Source organism: Oncorhynchus tshawytscha, linkage group LG06, assembly GCF_018296145.1.
Source record: "Oncorhynchus tshawytscha isolate Ot180627B linkage group LG06, Otsh_v2.0, whole genome shotgun sequence".
NCBI classification, from domain to species: domain Eukaryota; kingdom Metazoa; phylum Chordata; class Actinopteri; order Salmoniformes; family Salmonidae; genus Oncorhynchus; species Oncorhynchus tshawytscha.
The window spans coordinates 963,034-979,797 of NC_056434.1; positions in this window are offsets into that span (position 1 = coordinate 963,034).

The following is a 16,764-nucleotide window of genomic DNA, read 5'->3' on the forward strand; positions in this document are numbered from 1 at the left end:
CAACAGTAAGCAACACTATCATTACGCCACTATCATTATTATACACTCGTATTCACTTAGAGGCAATCTGCAGTTGCTTCATCCATACCCATTGATTATTGACGAATAAATGCCTCTTAGTTCAACTGTCTTACCCCATCAGAACCCAAAATATTAGGGCTCTATTCAATCAGCTCTGCTTTAGCCTGCATCAGTGGAGGCTGCAGAGGCGAGGACGGCTCATAATAATGGCTGGAATGGAGTGAATCAAATCAAATAGTTATTTGTCACATGCGGTGGATACATGTGTAGACCTCACAGTGAAATGCTTACAAGCTCCTTATCCAACTGCAGTTTTAAGGGGGAAAAAAAGTGTTAAGTAAAAAAATAAACACGTGTTTGATACCATTAAAGAGCATGGCGCTGACAGAGATGGTCGCTTCGCGTTCTTAGGAAACTGCAGTATTTCGTTTTTTTATGTATGAACATTCCACAGAGCACCATTAAATCCATTATTAAAAAATTGAAAGAATATGGCACCACAACAAACCTGCCAAGAGAGGGTCGCCCACCAAAACTCACAGACCAGGCAAGGAGGGCATTAATCAGAGAGGCAATAAAGAGACCAAAGATAACCCTGAAAGAGCTGCAAAGCTCCACAGCGGAGATTGGAGTATCTGTCCATAGGACCACTTTAATCCGTACACTCCACAGAGCTGGGCTTTACAGAAGAGTGTCCAGAAAAAATCCATTGCTTAAAGAAAAAAATAAGCAAACACGTTTGGTGTTCGCTAAAAGGCATGTGGGAGACTCTCCAAACATGGAAGAAGGTACTCAGATGAGACAAAAATGCAGCTTTTTGGCCATCAAGGAAAACGCTATGTCTGGCACAAACCCAACACCTCTCATCACCCCGAGAACCACATCCCCACAGTGGGAAGCATGGTGGTCGCAGCATCATGCTGTGGGAAACTGGTCAGAATTGAAGGAATGATGGATGGCGCTAAATACAGGGAAATTCTTGAGGGAAACCTGTTTCAGTCTTCCAGAGATTTGAGATTGGGACTTCTGTCATCATGCAGTGCTTTCAGAGACTAGTCAAGGATCATATCACCTCCACCTTACTGGCCACCCTAGACCCACTTCAGTTTGCATACCGCCCCAACAGGTCCACAGACGACGCAATCGCCATCACACTGCACACTGCCCTATCCCATCTGGACAAGAGGAATACCTATATAAGAATGCTGTTCATCGACTACAGCTCAGCCTTTAACACCTTAGTACCCTCCAAACTCGTCATCAAGCTGGGGGCCCTGGGTCTCAACCCCGCCCTGTGCAATTGGGTACTGGACTTCCTGACGGGCCGCCCCAGGTGGTGAGGGTAAGAAACAACATCTCCACCTCACTGATCCTCAACACTGGGGCCCCACAAGGGTGCGTTCTGAGCCCTCTCCTGTACTCCCTGTTCACCCACGACTGCGTGGCCACGCACGCCTCCAACTCAATCATCAAGTTTGCGGACGATACAACAGGAGTGACGACAACGACGAGATAGCCTACAGTGAGGAGGTGAGGGCCCTCGGAGTGTGGTGTCAGGAAAATAACCTCTCACTCAACGTCAACAAAACAAAGGAGATGATCATGGACTTCAGGAAGCAGCAGAAGGAGAACCCCCTATCCAGCAGAGGAGAACCCCCTATCCGCATCGACGGGACAGCAGTGAAGGCGGAAAGTTTGAAGTTCCTCGGCGTGCACATCACGGACAAACTGAAATGGTCCACTCACACAGACAGTGTGGCCTCTTCAACAGGAGGCTGAAGAAATTGGCTTGTCACCCAAACCCCTGACAAACTTTTACAGTTGCCCAATCGAAGCATCCTATCGGGCTGTATCACAGCCTGGTACGGCAACTGCTCCACCCTCAACTGCAAGGCTCTCCAGAGGGTAGTGAGGTCTGCACAATGCATCACCGGGCGCAAACTACCTGCCATCCAGGACACCTACAGCACCTGATGTCACAGGAAGGCCAAAAAGATCCTCAAGGACATCAACCACCCGAGCCACGGCCTGTTCACACCGCTACCTTCCAGAAGGCGAGGTCAGTACAGGTGCATCAAAGCAGGGACTGAGAGACTGAAAAACAACTTCTATCTCAAGGCCATCAGACTGTTAAACAGCCACCACTAACTCAGAGAGGCTGCTGCCTACATTGACACCCAATCACTGGCCACTTTAATAAATGGATCACTAGTCACTTTATACAATGCACTTTTATGCCACTTTAATGTCTACATATCTTACATTACCCATATCACATGTATATACTGTATTTTATACCATCTATTGCACCTAGCCAATGTCCAGTCTCTTGACAACAAGGTTGATGAAATCCGAGCAAGGGTAGCATTCCAGAGGGACATCAGAGACTGTAACGTTCTCTGCTTCACGGAAACATGGCTAACTGGAGAGACGCAATCCGAAGCGTTGCAGCCAGCGGGTTTCTCACGCATCGCGCCGACAGAAACAAACATCTTTCTGGTAAGAAGACGGGCGGGGCGTATGCCTTATGGCCAACGTGACATGGTGTGATGAAAGAAACATACAGGAACTCAAATCCTTCTGTTCACCTGATTTAGAATTCCTCACAATCAAATGTAGACCGCATTATCTACCAAGAGAATTCTCTTCGATTATAATCACAGCCGTATATATCCCCCCCAAGCAGACACATCGATGGCTCTGAACGAACTTTATCTAACTCTCTGCAAACTGGAAACGATTTATCCGGAGGCTGCATTCATTGTAGCTGGGGATTTTAACAAGGCTAATCTGAAAACAAGACTCCCTAAATTTTAGCAGCATATCGATTGCGCAACCAGGGGTGGAAAGACCCTGGATCATTGTTACTCTAACTTCCGCGACGCATATAAGGCCCTGCCCCGCCCCCTTTCGGAAAAGCTGACCACGACTCCATTTTGTTGATCCCTGCCTACAGACAGAAACTAAAACAAGAAGCTCCCACGCTGAGGTCTGTCCAACGCTGGTCCGACCAAGCTGACTCCACACTCCAAGACTGCTTCCATCACGTGGACTGGGAGATGTTTCGTATTGCGTCAGACAACAACATTGACGAATACGCTGATACGGTGTGCGAGTTCATTAGAACCTGCGTTGAAGATGTCATTCCCATAGCAACGATTAAAACATTCCCTAACCAGAAACCGTGGATTGATGGCAGCATTCGTGTGAAACTGAAGGCACGAACCACTGCTTTTAATCAGGGCAAGGTGTCTGGTAACATGACTGAATACAAACAGTGCAGCTATTCCTCCGCAAGGCTATCAAACAAGCTAAGCGCCAGTACAGAGACAAAGTAGAATCTCAATTCAACGGCTCAGACACAAGAGGTATGTGGCAGGGTCTACAGTCAATCACGGACTACAGGAAGAAACCCAGCCCAGTCACAGACCAGGATGTCTTGCTCCCAGGCAGACTAAATAACTTTTTGCCCGCTTTGAGGACAATACAGTGCCACTGACACGGCCTGCAACGGAAACATGCGGTCTCTCCTTCACTGCAGCCGAAGTGAGTAAGACATTTAAACGTGTTAACCCTCGCAAGGCTGCAGGCCCAGACGGCATCCCCAGCCGCGCCCTCAGAGCATGCGCAGACCAGCTGGCCGGTGTGTTTTACGGACATATTCAATCAATCCCTATACCAGTCTGCTGTTCCCACATGCTTCAAGAGGGCCACCATTGTTCCTGTTCCCAAGAAAGCTAAGGTAACTGAGCTAAACGACTACCGCCCCGTAGCACTCACATCCGTCATCATGAAGTGCTTTGAGAGACTAGTCAAGGACCATATCACCTCCACCCTACCTGACACCCTTGACCCACTCCAATTTGCTTACCGCCCAAATAGGTCCACAGACGATGCAATCTCAACCACACTGCACACTGCCCTAACCCATCTGGACAAGAGGAATACCTATGTGAGAATGCTGTTCATCGACTACAGCTCGGCATTCAACACCATAGTACCCTCCAGGCTCGTCATCAAGCTCGAGACCCTGGGTCTCGACCCCGCCCTGTGCAACTGGGTACTGGACTTCCTGACGGGCCGCCCCCAGGTGGTGAGGGTAGGCAACAACATCTCCTCCCCGCTGATCCTCAACACTGGGGCCCCACAAGGGTGCGTTCTGAGCCCTCTCCTGTACTCCCTGTTCACCCACGACTGCGTGGCCACGCACACCTCCAACTCAATCATCAAGTTTGCGGACGACACAACAGTGGTAGGCTTGATTACCAACAACGACGAGACGGCCTACAGGGAGGAGGTGAGGGCCCTCGGAGTGTGGTGTCAGGAAAATAACCTCACACTCAACGTCAACAAAACTAAGGACATGATTGTGGACTTCAGGAAACAGCAGAGGGAACACCCCCATCCACATCGATGGAACAGTAGTGGAGAGGGTAGCAAGTTTTAAGTTCCTCGGCATACACATCACAGACAAACTGAATTGGTCCACTCACACAGACAGCATCGTGAGGAAGGCGCAGCAGCGCCTCTTCAACCTCAGGAGGCTGAAGAAATTCGGCTTGTCACCAAAAGCACTCACAAACTTCTACAGATGCACAATCGAGAGCATCCTGGCGGGCTGTATCACCGCCTGGTATGGCAACTGCACCGCCCTCAACCGTAAGGCTCTCCAGAGGGTAGTGAGGTCTGCACAACGCATCACCGGGGGCAAACTACCTGCCCTCCAGGACACCTACACCACCCGATGCTACAGGAAGGCCATAAAGATCATCAAGGACATCAACCACCCGAGCCACTGCCTGTTCACCCCGCTGTCATCCAGAAGGCGAGGTCAGTACAGGTGCATCAAAGCTGGGACCGAGAGACTGAAAAACAGCTTCTATCTCAAGGCCATCAGACTGTTAAACAGCCACCACTAACATTGAGTGGCTACTGCCAACACACTGTCAATGACACTGACTCTACTCCAGCCACTTTAATCATGGGAATTGATGGGAAATGATGTAAATATATCACTAGCCACTTTAAACAATGCTACCTTATATAATGTTACTTACCCTACATTGTTCATCTCATATGCATACGTTGATACTGTACTCTATATCATCGACTGCATCCTTATGTAATACATGTATCACTAGCCACTTTAACTATGCCACTTGGTTTACATACTTATCTCATATGTATATACTGTACTCGATATCATCTACTGTATCTTGCCTATGCTGCTCTGTACCATCACTCATTCATATATCCTTATGTACATATTCTTTATCCCCTTACACTGTGTATAAGACAGTAGTTTTTTTTTGAATTGTTAGTTAGATTACTTGCTTTTTATTACTGCATTGTCGGAACTAGAAGCACAAGCATTTCGCTACACTCGCATTAACATCTGCTAACCATGTGTATGTGACAAATAAAATTTGATTTGATTTGATTTGACCTTGCCTGTGCCGCTCGGCCATCGCTCATCCATATATTTATATGTACATATTCTCAATCACCCCTTGTGTGTGTGTGTATTAGGTCATTGTTGTGGAATTATTAGATTACTTGTTAGATACAATTGAAGTCGGAAGTTTACATACACTTAGGTTTTAGTCATTAAAACTCGTTTTTCAACCACTCCACAAATTTCTTGTTAACAAACTATAGTTTTGGCAAGTCGGTTAGGACATCTACTTTGTGCATGACACAGGTAATTTTTCCAACAATTCTTTATAGACAGATTATTTCACTTATTCACTGTGTCACGATTCCAGTGGGTCAGAGGTTTACACACACTAAGTTGGCTGTGCCTTTAAACAGCTAGGAAAACTACAGAAAATTGTCATGGCTCTCCTTCGACTCACATTAAGCATCTCCAATCCAAAATTAAATCTAGAATCAGCTTCCTATTTCGCAACAAAGCATCCTTCACTCATGCTGCCAAACATACCCTCGTAAAACTGACTATCCTACTGTCGTGTCTTTGGCTATGCCGGGTTAAGTGATATACCATGCTATTCTATAAAATAATTTCTCTGTAATTAATATTACCTGATTGAGCTAATCATGTAAATGTAATTAACTAGAGAGTCGGGCACCACGAAATAATATTTATAGAGCTGTTATCTTCAGAATAAACTCCTGAAGACCTAGTAGTATTTTACATCAATAGCAGTCAATATTTAATCGACACTTTATTCAGTCTCATCTGAAAGTTGTAAATTCTTGGTTATCTTCACGAACCCTGGCTAACAAGTTGAATCAGCAATACAAAATAGGGTTTAATTATTTATTTACTAAATACCCAAATAATCACACAGAATTACATCTACACAGAATGGATCATACATTGATTACTAATTATGTCAAAGAAAACGTCCCTAGCGGGCGGAACAGATACGACGGCTGGTTACACAAAGAAAAGGGGTTGGGTTTGAGTGAAAGAGCGGGAAGACTGAGTAACAAAGGAAGAAGCTGTGCTATCGTGGAAGAAGCTGTTCTATCGTAAATACAGTATCTTATGCATTCTAAATTACCGCCCATTTGGAAAAGGAAAATGCAATAAATATTTACTCTGAGCTTCGGTAGATTGGTGGTAGATGGAAGACCGTATTGTCCTTTGAAGAATGTCTGGTGGTAGAACGGATACTTTGTAGTATCGTTGTGTGTGTTAGACTGGTTACGTCGTCCGTCCTTTCCTAGCCCACGTTTACAGCGACTGCTGCTAACTCAATGGCTAGGAGGTATCACTTCTGGAGTGAATAAGAGTTCAAAGTTCATACCAAGTTGCCATACTTTTAAGCTCATGTTATATTCTGGCTGGTATAGTCGAAATTCATCCTTTCTGCATGTAGGTCGTCACCTTCACATTGAAATTCGATGCCAATTGCGTTAGGTTCTTGCTGATGTTGGCTTAGTTCTGTAGGTGATCTTTGTCCTTTCAACGTGGGGACTGCCAGTCCACACGTCCTTGGAACAGGAAGTTACATTTTTGTCTATGGGCTTATATAGGATTGGGAAAGAGGGCTGTTTTTCATCATTTACAACCACTCTCTGTTCACATGGGCGGGGCCACTGAGTTGGTAGAGTTTACAACCACTGTCTGTTCACATGGGCGGGGTCACTGAGTTGGCAGAGTTTACAACCACTGTCTGTTCACATGGGCGGGGCCACTGAGTTGGCAGAGTTTACAACCACTCTCTGTTCACATGGGCGGGGTCACTGAGTTGGCAGAGTTTACTCTATGACAAACCATTCTCTCATTAAACCTGTTAGGGATGCTGCGAATTTTTGCAGCTTTTTGTTAAAAGTCGTGCAAAATTTCAACGTCCTGCTACTCATGCCAGGAATATAGTATATGCATATGATTAGTATGTGTGGATAGAAAACACTCTGAAGTTTATAAAACTGGTTAAATCATGACTGTGACTATAACAGAACGTCTTTAGCAGAAAAAATCCCAAGGAAAACTGTTCACCAAAAAATATCCATCCGCCAGTCTCTGTATTGTCTAAGGCAGGGGAAAATATATAGCGATACGTTTACAATGCCTACAGCTTCCACACGACGTCGCCAGTACTGGCATTTAGATTGAAGTTAATTCTTGGTCAGATGACAAATAGGCACTTCCTGTTATCGACTACACAGCAGGAAGTTTGGAGAGAGACAAAATGGAGCATCATTTCCAAACGTGCTGCTATTGAATTCAGATCGCCCCGTGATCAATTTGATCGATTATTAACGTTTACTAATACCTAAAGTTGGATTATAAAAGTAGTTTGAAGTGTTTTGTCAAAGTTTATAGGCAACTTTTTTCATTTAAAAAAATGACGTTGCGTTTTGGAACGGTGCTTTTCCATGGATCAGACGGGCTTCATAAATGGACATTTTGGGTATACATGGACGGATTTAATCGAAAAAAAGATGAAATTGTGATGTTTATGGGACATATAGGAGTGCCAACAAAGAAGCTCGTCAAAGGTAATGAATGTTTTATATTTTATTTCTGCGTTTTGTGTAGCGCCGGCTACGCAAATTATTCTGTTTTACGTCCCGTTTGGGTATTTCGGGGTTGCATGCTATCAGATAATAGCTTCTCATGCTTTTGCCGAAAAGCATTTTAAAAATCTGACATGTTGGCTAGATTCACAACGAGTGTAGCTTTAATTGAGTACCCTGCATGTGTGTTTTAATGAAAGTTTGAGTTGTATCGAGTACTATTAGTTGTCACTCTGAATTTCCGCTGATGTTGATCCCTGTACAGGGACAGCAGCCGTAAAAGGTTTTAAGAAGCTAAATTACATTTAATATTTTTACAAATAGTTTAATATTTAAACATTTAAATTGCACAACAATTCCATGTGAATCTGATAACTTTAATGTGTAGACTTTCCAAGATACAGTTTATGTCGTCCTATCATACCTATCATGTCTCAGACTCCAACTGAACTGACATCATATTCATTAAGTCCCAACGCATATTTTCAACTGGTTGGATTACCGAAATATGGTTTCGTTTCCCATCTTTTGATGGCACCAGACTCTCTCTCAATGTTAACAAAGGGATTTTCAATAGTCACATCAGTAGAGTAGAGAGAGGAAAAAGGGGAAATGTATTTATGGGGGTCATAAACCTCCCCATCAGTCCAACGTCATGACACTACCAATCCTAGACTTCGGCAATGTCATTTATAAAATAGCCTCCTACACTCTACTCAAAATCCGTTTTGTCAGCAAAGCCACAGACGTGGCCAAAATTTTTGAGAATGACACAAATATACATTTTCACAAAGTCTGCTGCTTCCGTTTGTATGATGGCAATTTGCATATACTCCAGAATGTTATGAAGAGTGATCAAATTAATTGCGAAGTCCCTCTTTGCCATGCAAATGAACTGAATCCCCCAAAAACATTTCCACTGCCTTTCAGCCCTGCCACAAAAGGACCAGCTGAAATCATGTCAGTGATTCTCTCGTTAACACAGGTGTGTTGACGAGGACAAGGCTGGAGATCACTCTGTCATGTTGATTGAGTTCGAATAACAGACTGGAAGCTTCAAAAGGAGGGTGGTGCTTGGAATCATTGTTCTTCCTCTGTCAACCATTGTTACCTGCAAGGAAACACGTGCCGTCATCATTGCTTTGCACAAAAAAGGCTTCACAGGCAAGGACATTGCTGCCAGTAAGATTGCACCCAAATCAACCATTTATCGGATCATCAAGAACTTCAAGAAGAGCGGTTCAATTGTTGTGAAGAAGGCTTCAGGGCACCCAAGAAAGTCCAGCAAGCGCCAGGACCGTCTCCTAAAGTTGATTCAGCTGCGGGATCGGGGCACCACCAGTACAGAGCTTGCTCAGGAATGACAGCAGGCAAGTGTGAGTGCATCTGCACGCACAGTGAGGCGAAGACTTTTTGAGGATGGCCTGGTGTCAAGAAGGGCAGCAAAGAAGCCAGTTCTCTCCAGGAAAAACATCAGGGACAGACTGATATTCTGCTAAAGGTACAGGGATTGGACTGCTGAGGACTGGGGAAAAGTCATTTTCTCTGATGAATCCCCTTGTCGATTGTTTGGGGCATCCGGAAAAAGCTTGTCCGGAGAAGACAAGGTGAGCGCTACCATCAGTCCTGTGTCATGCCAACAGTAAAGCATCCTGAAACCATTCATGTGTGGGTTTGCTTCTCAGCCAAGGGAGTGGGCTCACTCACAATTTTGCCTAAGAACACAGCCATGAATAAAGAATGGTACCAACACATCCTCCGAGGGCAACTTCTCCCAAACATTGGTGAGGAACAGTGCCTTTTCCAGCATGATGGAGCACCTTGCCATAAGGCAAAAGTGATAACTAAGTGGCTCGGGAATAAAACATTGATATTTTGGGTCCATGGCCAGGAAACTCCCCAGACCTTAATCTCATTGAGAACTTGTGGTCAAGCCTGGACAAACGGGCGGGTGGACAAACAAAAACCCACAAATTCTGACAAACTCCAAGCATTGATTATGCAAGAATGGGCTGCCATCAGTCAGGATGTGGCCCAGAAGTTAATTGACAGCATGCCAGGGCGGATTGCAGAGGTCTTGAAAAAAATATCTAAAGACACTGAAGCAGCAAACTTTGTGGAAATTAATATTTGTGTTATTCTCAAAACTTTTGGCCACGATTGTACTACCCACCACTGCGACCTGTACGCTCTCGTTGGCTGGCCCTTGCTTCATACTTGTCGCCAAACCCACTGGCTCCAGGTCATCTACAAGTCTCTGTTAGGTAAAGCCCCGCTTTATATCAGCTCACTGGTCACCATAGCAGCACTCACCCGTAGCACGCGCTCCAGCAGGTATATCTCACTGGTCACCCCCAAAGCCTATTCCTCCTTTGGCCACCTTTCCTTCCAGTTCTCTGCTGCCAATGACTGGAATGAACTGCAAAAATCTCTGAAGCTGGAGACTCATATCTCCCTCACTACTATCTCCCGCACCAGCTGTCAGAACAGCTCACAGATCACTGCACCTATACACATCTGTAAACAGCCCATCCGATCTACCTCATCCCCATACTGTATTTATTTATTTATCTTGCTCCTTTGCACCCCAGTATCTTTACTTGCACATTCATCTTCTGCACATCTACCATTCCAGTGTTAATGCTACATTGTAATTATTTTTGCCTCTGTGGCCTATTTATTGGCTACCTCCCTACTCTTCTACATTTGCACACACTGTACATTGATTTTTCTATTGTGTTATTGACTGTATGTTTGTTTATGTGTAACTCTGTGTTGTTGTATGTGTCGAACTGCTTTGCTTTATCTTGGCCAGGTCGCAGTTTTAAATGAAAACTTGCTCTCAACTGGCCTACCTGGTTAAATAAATGCTGATAGATTTGAGGTATTCTTGTTCTCAAATTTGCTTTGTTAAAACCTCTTGCTCCTACTTGAGACGCAGACGTCCCAACTAGAGCTCTGGAAATGCAAATGCGCTACGCTAAACGCTAATAGTATTAAAATACACATGCTTGGTATTGAATTAAAGCTACACTCGTTGTGAATCCAGGCACCAAGTCAGATTTTTAAAATGCTTTTCGGCGAAAGCATGAGAAGCTATTATCTGATAGCATGTAACACCCCAAAAGACCCGTAGGGGATGTAAACAAAATAATTAGCATAGTCGGCGCTACACAAACCGCACAATAAAATATAAAACATTCATTACCTTTGACCATCTTCTTTGTTGGCACTCCTTGATGTCCCATAATCAATACTGGGTATTTTTTTTCGATTAAATCGGTCCATATATAGCCTAGATATCGATCTATGAAGACTGTGTGATAAACGGAAAAAAATAGCGTTTCATAACGTAACGTCATTTTTTAAAAGTTAAAAAGTCGACGATAAACTTTCACAAAACACTTCGAAATACTTTTCTAATGCAACTTTAGGTATTAGTACACGTTAATAAGCGATAAAAATCATCAGGAGGCGATGTAAATTCGATAGGTGGTCGTCTGGAAAAAATGTCCGGAAAAACTCAACCAATACATCAAGTTGGAGGTCGGAGGGAATCGGTTCCCTTGGGTCGGTTCTACCAAGAATCAAATCCGAAGCAAATGAGAAGACTCTAGACATCCTGTGGAAGCTGTAGGTACTGCAACCTCGGCCTCATTTAATACGGTTCACCTTTAACAATGGGTTGAAGTGGCGCATGGATATTTTTTTCCACTTTCAGTGATCAGATTTTCCTGCGCTTTTCGATGAAACAGACGTTCTGTTATAGTCACAGCCGTGATTTAACCAGTTTTAGAAACGTGAGAGTGTTTTCTATACACACATACTAATCATATGCATATACTATATTCCTGGCATGAGTAGCAGGACGCCAAATTGTTGCGCGATTTTTAACAGAATGTTCGAAAAAGTAGGGGGTAGGCTTAAGAGGTTTTAAAATACTTAGCTACTATAAATTCAGCATCAGGATATATGGTTTCCAGTTTGAATAAAATCCCTTGAAATTCCTTGAGGGCCGTCGTGGTATCGGCTTGAGAGGCGCGGAAACGGCTGTCACAAAAACCGGAGAAAATTATCTTAGAAGACAATACGGTCAGCATTTGATTGTGAACAATTCTAGGTCAGGTGAACAAAAGAACACAAGTTCCTGTCTGTTGTTACACTGATGTGTCTCTAGTCACAGAGACTTGGTATGACGTGTCTCTAGTCACAGAGACTTGGTATGACGTGTCTCTAGTCACAGAGACTTGGTATGACGTGTCTCTAGTCACAGAGACTTGGTATGACGTGTCTCTAGTCACAGAGACTTGGTATGACGTGTCTCTAGTCACAGAGACTTGGTATGACGTGTCTCTAGTCACAGAGACTTGGTATGACGTGTCTCTAGTCACAGAGACTTGGTATGACGTGTCTCTAGTCACAGAGACTTGTATGACGTGTCTCTAGTCACAGAGACTTGGTATGACGTGTCTCTAGTCACAGAGACTTGGTATGACGTGTCTCTAGTCACAGAGACTTGGTATGACGTGTCTCTAGTCACAGAGACTTGGTATGACGTGTCTCTAGTCACAGAGACTTGGTATGACGTGTCTCTAGTCACAGAGACTTGGTATGACGTCTCTAGTCACAGAGACTTGGTATGGCGTGTCTCTAGTCACAGAGACGTGGTATGACGTGTCTCTAGTCACAGAGACGTGGTATGACGTGTCTCTAGTCACAGAGACTTGGTTGAGTGTTAGTTGTGCCTTGTTTAAAGGTCTGCATGACCTGACCTGTCAATGGCCTTCTATGGTTTCATTGTTCTAATCCAGGGGGACTAACTCATTCCATGGAGGGCTTAGTGTCTGCTGGTTGTTTCCTTTCAATAAAGCAATAGACAACCATGTGAGGGTAGTTACTAATCAGTGACCTTTATTCATCAATCAAGTACAAGAGAGGAGCCAAAACACTCGGCCCTCTGTGGAATGAGTGACACATTGTAATCTATTCCCTTTGACAGACCGCTGACTTCTCCTCTCCGTGATCTCTGAACTGGAGGCATGAATTTAAATACTGTTTTCAGACCAAACACTTTTTATTTTTACATTGGTCAATTATATGTGAAACCTGTAAGGTAAAACATTCTGTAGATTGTTTCTCTATTCAAAATGCTCATCCTGTCTTCTGGAAAGGCTAATCTTGTCCACAGGCACAGGTCTTTTCAGTAGTAATGAAGGCATGCTTCTGAAAGAGTTAAGGGTCAAAGGTCATAACTCAGCTGTAGCACAGTCATAGGAGGTCATAGGTCATGCTCAGAGTTGTGCATCTGATATCATGCAATGGTTCATGTAGGTTTGATCTGAGGGTGCATTCCAAATGGCTCCCTATTCCATATGGGCCCTGGTCAAAAGAAGTACACCCTATTCCCTATGTGCCCTGGTCAAAAGAAGTGCACCCTATTCCCTATGGGCCCTGGTCAAAAGAAGTGCACCCTATTCCCTATGTGCCCTGGTCAAAAGAAGTGCACCCTATTCCCTATGGGCCCTGGTCAAAAGAAGTGCACCGCGTAGGGAATAGGGAGCCGTTTGGGACAGACTTGTTCTTCAGTTGGTACAGCATTAACGTTATAACTAGGGAGATACAAGCATTCTTTAACCACAGAACCTGGATATCTAATGGAAATACATCGTAGGTGCTAACCATTTGTAACGTGGTTTTGCTTGCCAAATGGCACCCTATTCCCTACATAGTGCACTACTTTTGATCAGGGCCCATAAGGGTCTGGTGAAAAGTAGTGCACTATTTAGCGTCTGGTTCCATTTGTGACATCATAGTTTTGTGCTCTATGGAAGAGGCTGTATTATTGTTAGCACTCGTTATAGTGGGAGATGGTTACAGAGGTTTTAGACAGAACATTCATTATTGCTTAGGTCAAAGGAACATTCTAAAATATGGCCACATTGCCTGAGATATGAAATACATACATTAGTTGGAGGATTAGAGGGGGTTGGGGGTTAGAGGAAAGTTGGAGGAGAGTTAGAGGGGGTTAGAAAGTTAGAGGGGGTCAGAGAGTTAGAGGAGGTTAGAGGGGGTTAGAGGAGGGTTAGAGGAGGGTTAGAGGAGAGTTAGAGGGGAGTTAGAGGAGAGTTAGAGGAGGGTTAGAGGAGAGTTAGAGGAGGGTTAAAGAGTTAGAGGAGGGTTAAAGAGTTAGAGGACGGTTAAAGAGTTAGAGGACGGTTAAAGAGTTAGAGGAGAGTTAAAGAGTTAGAGGAGGTTTAGAGGAGAGTTAGAGGGGTTAGAGGAGGGTTGGAGGAGAGTTAGAGGACGGGTTAGAGGACGGTTTAGGAGAGGAGGTTAGAGGAGGTTAGAGGGGGTTAGAGGAGGGTTAGAGGAGGGTTAGAGGAGGGTTGGAGGAGAGTTAGAGGAGGTTAGAAGAGGGTTGGAGGAGAGTTAGAGGACGGTTAAAGAGTTAGAGGAGGTTTAGAGGGGTTATAGGAGGGTTAGAGGAGAGTTAGAGGAGAGTTAGAGGGGTTAGAGGAGAGTTAGAGGAGGGTTAAAGAGTTAGAGGAGGTTTAGAGGAGGGTTAGAGGAGAGTTAGAGGAGAGTTAGAGGAGAGTTAGAGGAGGTTTAGAGGGGGTTATAGGAGGGTTAGAGGAGAGTTAGAGGAGAGTTAGAGGAGAGTTAGAGGAGAGTTAGAGGAGAGTTAGAGGAGGTTTAGAGGAGGGTTAGAGGAGGGTTAGAGGAGAGTTAGAGGGGTTAGAGGGGGTTAGAGGACGGTTAAAGAGTTAGAGGAGGTTTAGAGGAGGGTTAGAGGAGAGTTAGAGGAGAGTTAGAGGGGTTAGAGGAGGGTTGGAGGAGAGTTAGAGGACGGTTAAAGAGTTAGAGGAGTTAGAGGAGGGTTAGAGGAGAGTTAGAGGAGGTTAGAGGAGAGTTAGAGGAGGTTTAGAGGAGGGTTAGAGGAGAGTTAGAGGGGTTAGAGGAGGGTTGGAGGAGAGTTAGAGGAGGTTAAAGGGTTAGAGGAGGTTTAGAGGGGGGTTAGAGGAGAGTTAGAGGAGAGTTAGAGGAGGTTAGAGGAGGGTTAGAAGAGTTAGAGGAGGTTTAGAGGGGGTTATAGGAGGGTTATAGGAGGGTTAGAGGAGAGTTAGAGGAGAATTAAAGAGTTAGAGGAGGTTAAAGAGTTAGAGGAGGGTTAGAGTTATAGGGGTTAGAGAGTTAGGAGGGTTAGAGAGTTAGAGGGGGTTAGAGAGTTAGAGGAGGGTTAAAGAGTTAGAGGAGGTTAAAGAGTTAGAGGAGGGTTAAAGAGTTGAGAGTTAGAGGAGGGTTAGAGAGTTAGGAGGGTTAGGAGTTAGAGAGAGTTAGAGGAGAGTTAGAGGAGGGTTAGAGGAGAGTTAGAGGAGAGTTAAAGAGTTAGAGGAGGGTTAAAGAGTTAGAGGAGGGTTAAAGAGTTAGAGGACGGTTAAAGAGTTAGAGGAGAGTTAAAGAGTTAGAGGAGGTTAGAGGAGAGTTAGAGGGGTTAGAGTTAGAGGAGGTTAGAGGAGGGTTAAAGAGTTAGAGGGTTAGAGGAGAGTTAGAGGAGAGTTAGAGGAGAGTTAGAGGGGTTAGAGGAGGGTTGGAGGAGAGTTAGAGGAGAGTTAGAGGGGTTAGAGGAGGGTTGGAGGAGAGTTAGAGGACGGTTAAAGAGTTAGAGGAGGTTTAGAGGGGGTTATAGGAGGGTTAGGTTAGAGGAGAGTTAGAGGAGAGTTAGAGGAGAGTTTAGAGGAGGGTTAAAGAGTTAGAGGAGGTTTAGAGGGGGGTTAGAGGAGAGTTAGAGGAGAGTTAGAGGAGAGTTAGAGGAGGTTTAGAGGGGGTTATAGGAGGGTTAGAGGAGAGTTAGAGGAGAGTTAGAGGAGAGTTAGAGGAGGTTTAGAGGAGGGTTAGAGGAGGGTTAGAGGAGAGTTAGAGGGGTTAGAGGAGGGTTGGAGGAGAGTTAGAGGACGGTTAAAGAGTTAGAGGAGGTTTAGAGGAGGTTTAGAGGAGAGTTAGAGGAGGGTTAGAGGAGGGTTGGAGGAGAGTTAGAGGACGGTTAAAGAGTTAGAGGAGGTTTAGAGGAGGGTTAGAGGAGAGTTAGAGGAGAGTTAGAGGAGGGTTAGAGGAGGTTTAGAGGAGGGTTAGAGGAGAGTTAGAGGGGTTAAAGGAGGGTTGGAGGAGGGTTAAAGAGTTAGAGGGGTTAGAGGAGGTTTAAGGAGGGTTAGAGGAGAGTTAGAGGGGTTAGAGGGGGTTGGAGAGAGTTAGGGACGGTTAAAGAGTTAGAGGAGGTTTAGAGGGTTAGAGGAGGGTTAGGAGGGTTAGAGGAGAGTTAGGGAGAGTTAAGGAGAATTAAAGAGTTAGAGGACGGTTAAAGAGTTAGAGGAGGGTTAGAGTTATAGGGGGTTAGGAGTTAGGAGGGTTAGAGGTTAGGGTTAGAGAGTTAGAGGGGGGTTAAAGAGTTAGAGGACGGTTAAAGAGTTAGGAGGGGGTTAAAGAGTTGGAGAGTTAGAGGAGGGTTAGAGAGTTAGGAGGGTTAGAGAGTTAGAGGGGGTTAGAGAGTTAGGAGGGTTAGAGAGTTAGAGGGGGTTAGAGAGTTAGAGGTGGGTTAAAGAGTTAGAGGAGAGTTAAAGAGTTGGAGAGTTAGAGGAGGGTTAAAGAGTTAGAGGACGGTTAAAGAGTTAGAGGACGGTTAAAGAGTTGGAGAGTTAGAGGAGAGTTAAAGAGTTAGAGGAGGGTTAGAGTTATAGGGGGTTAGAGAGTTAGGAGGGT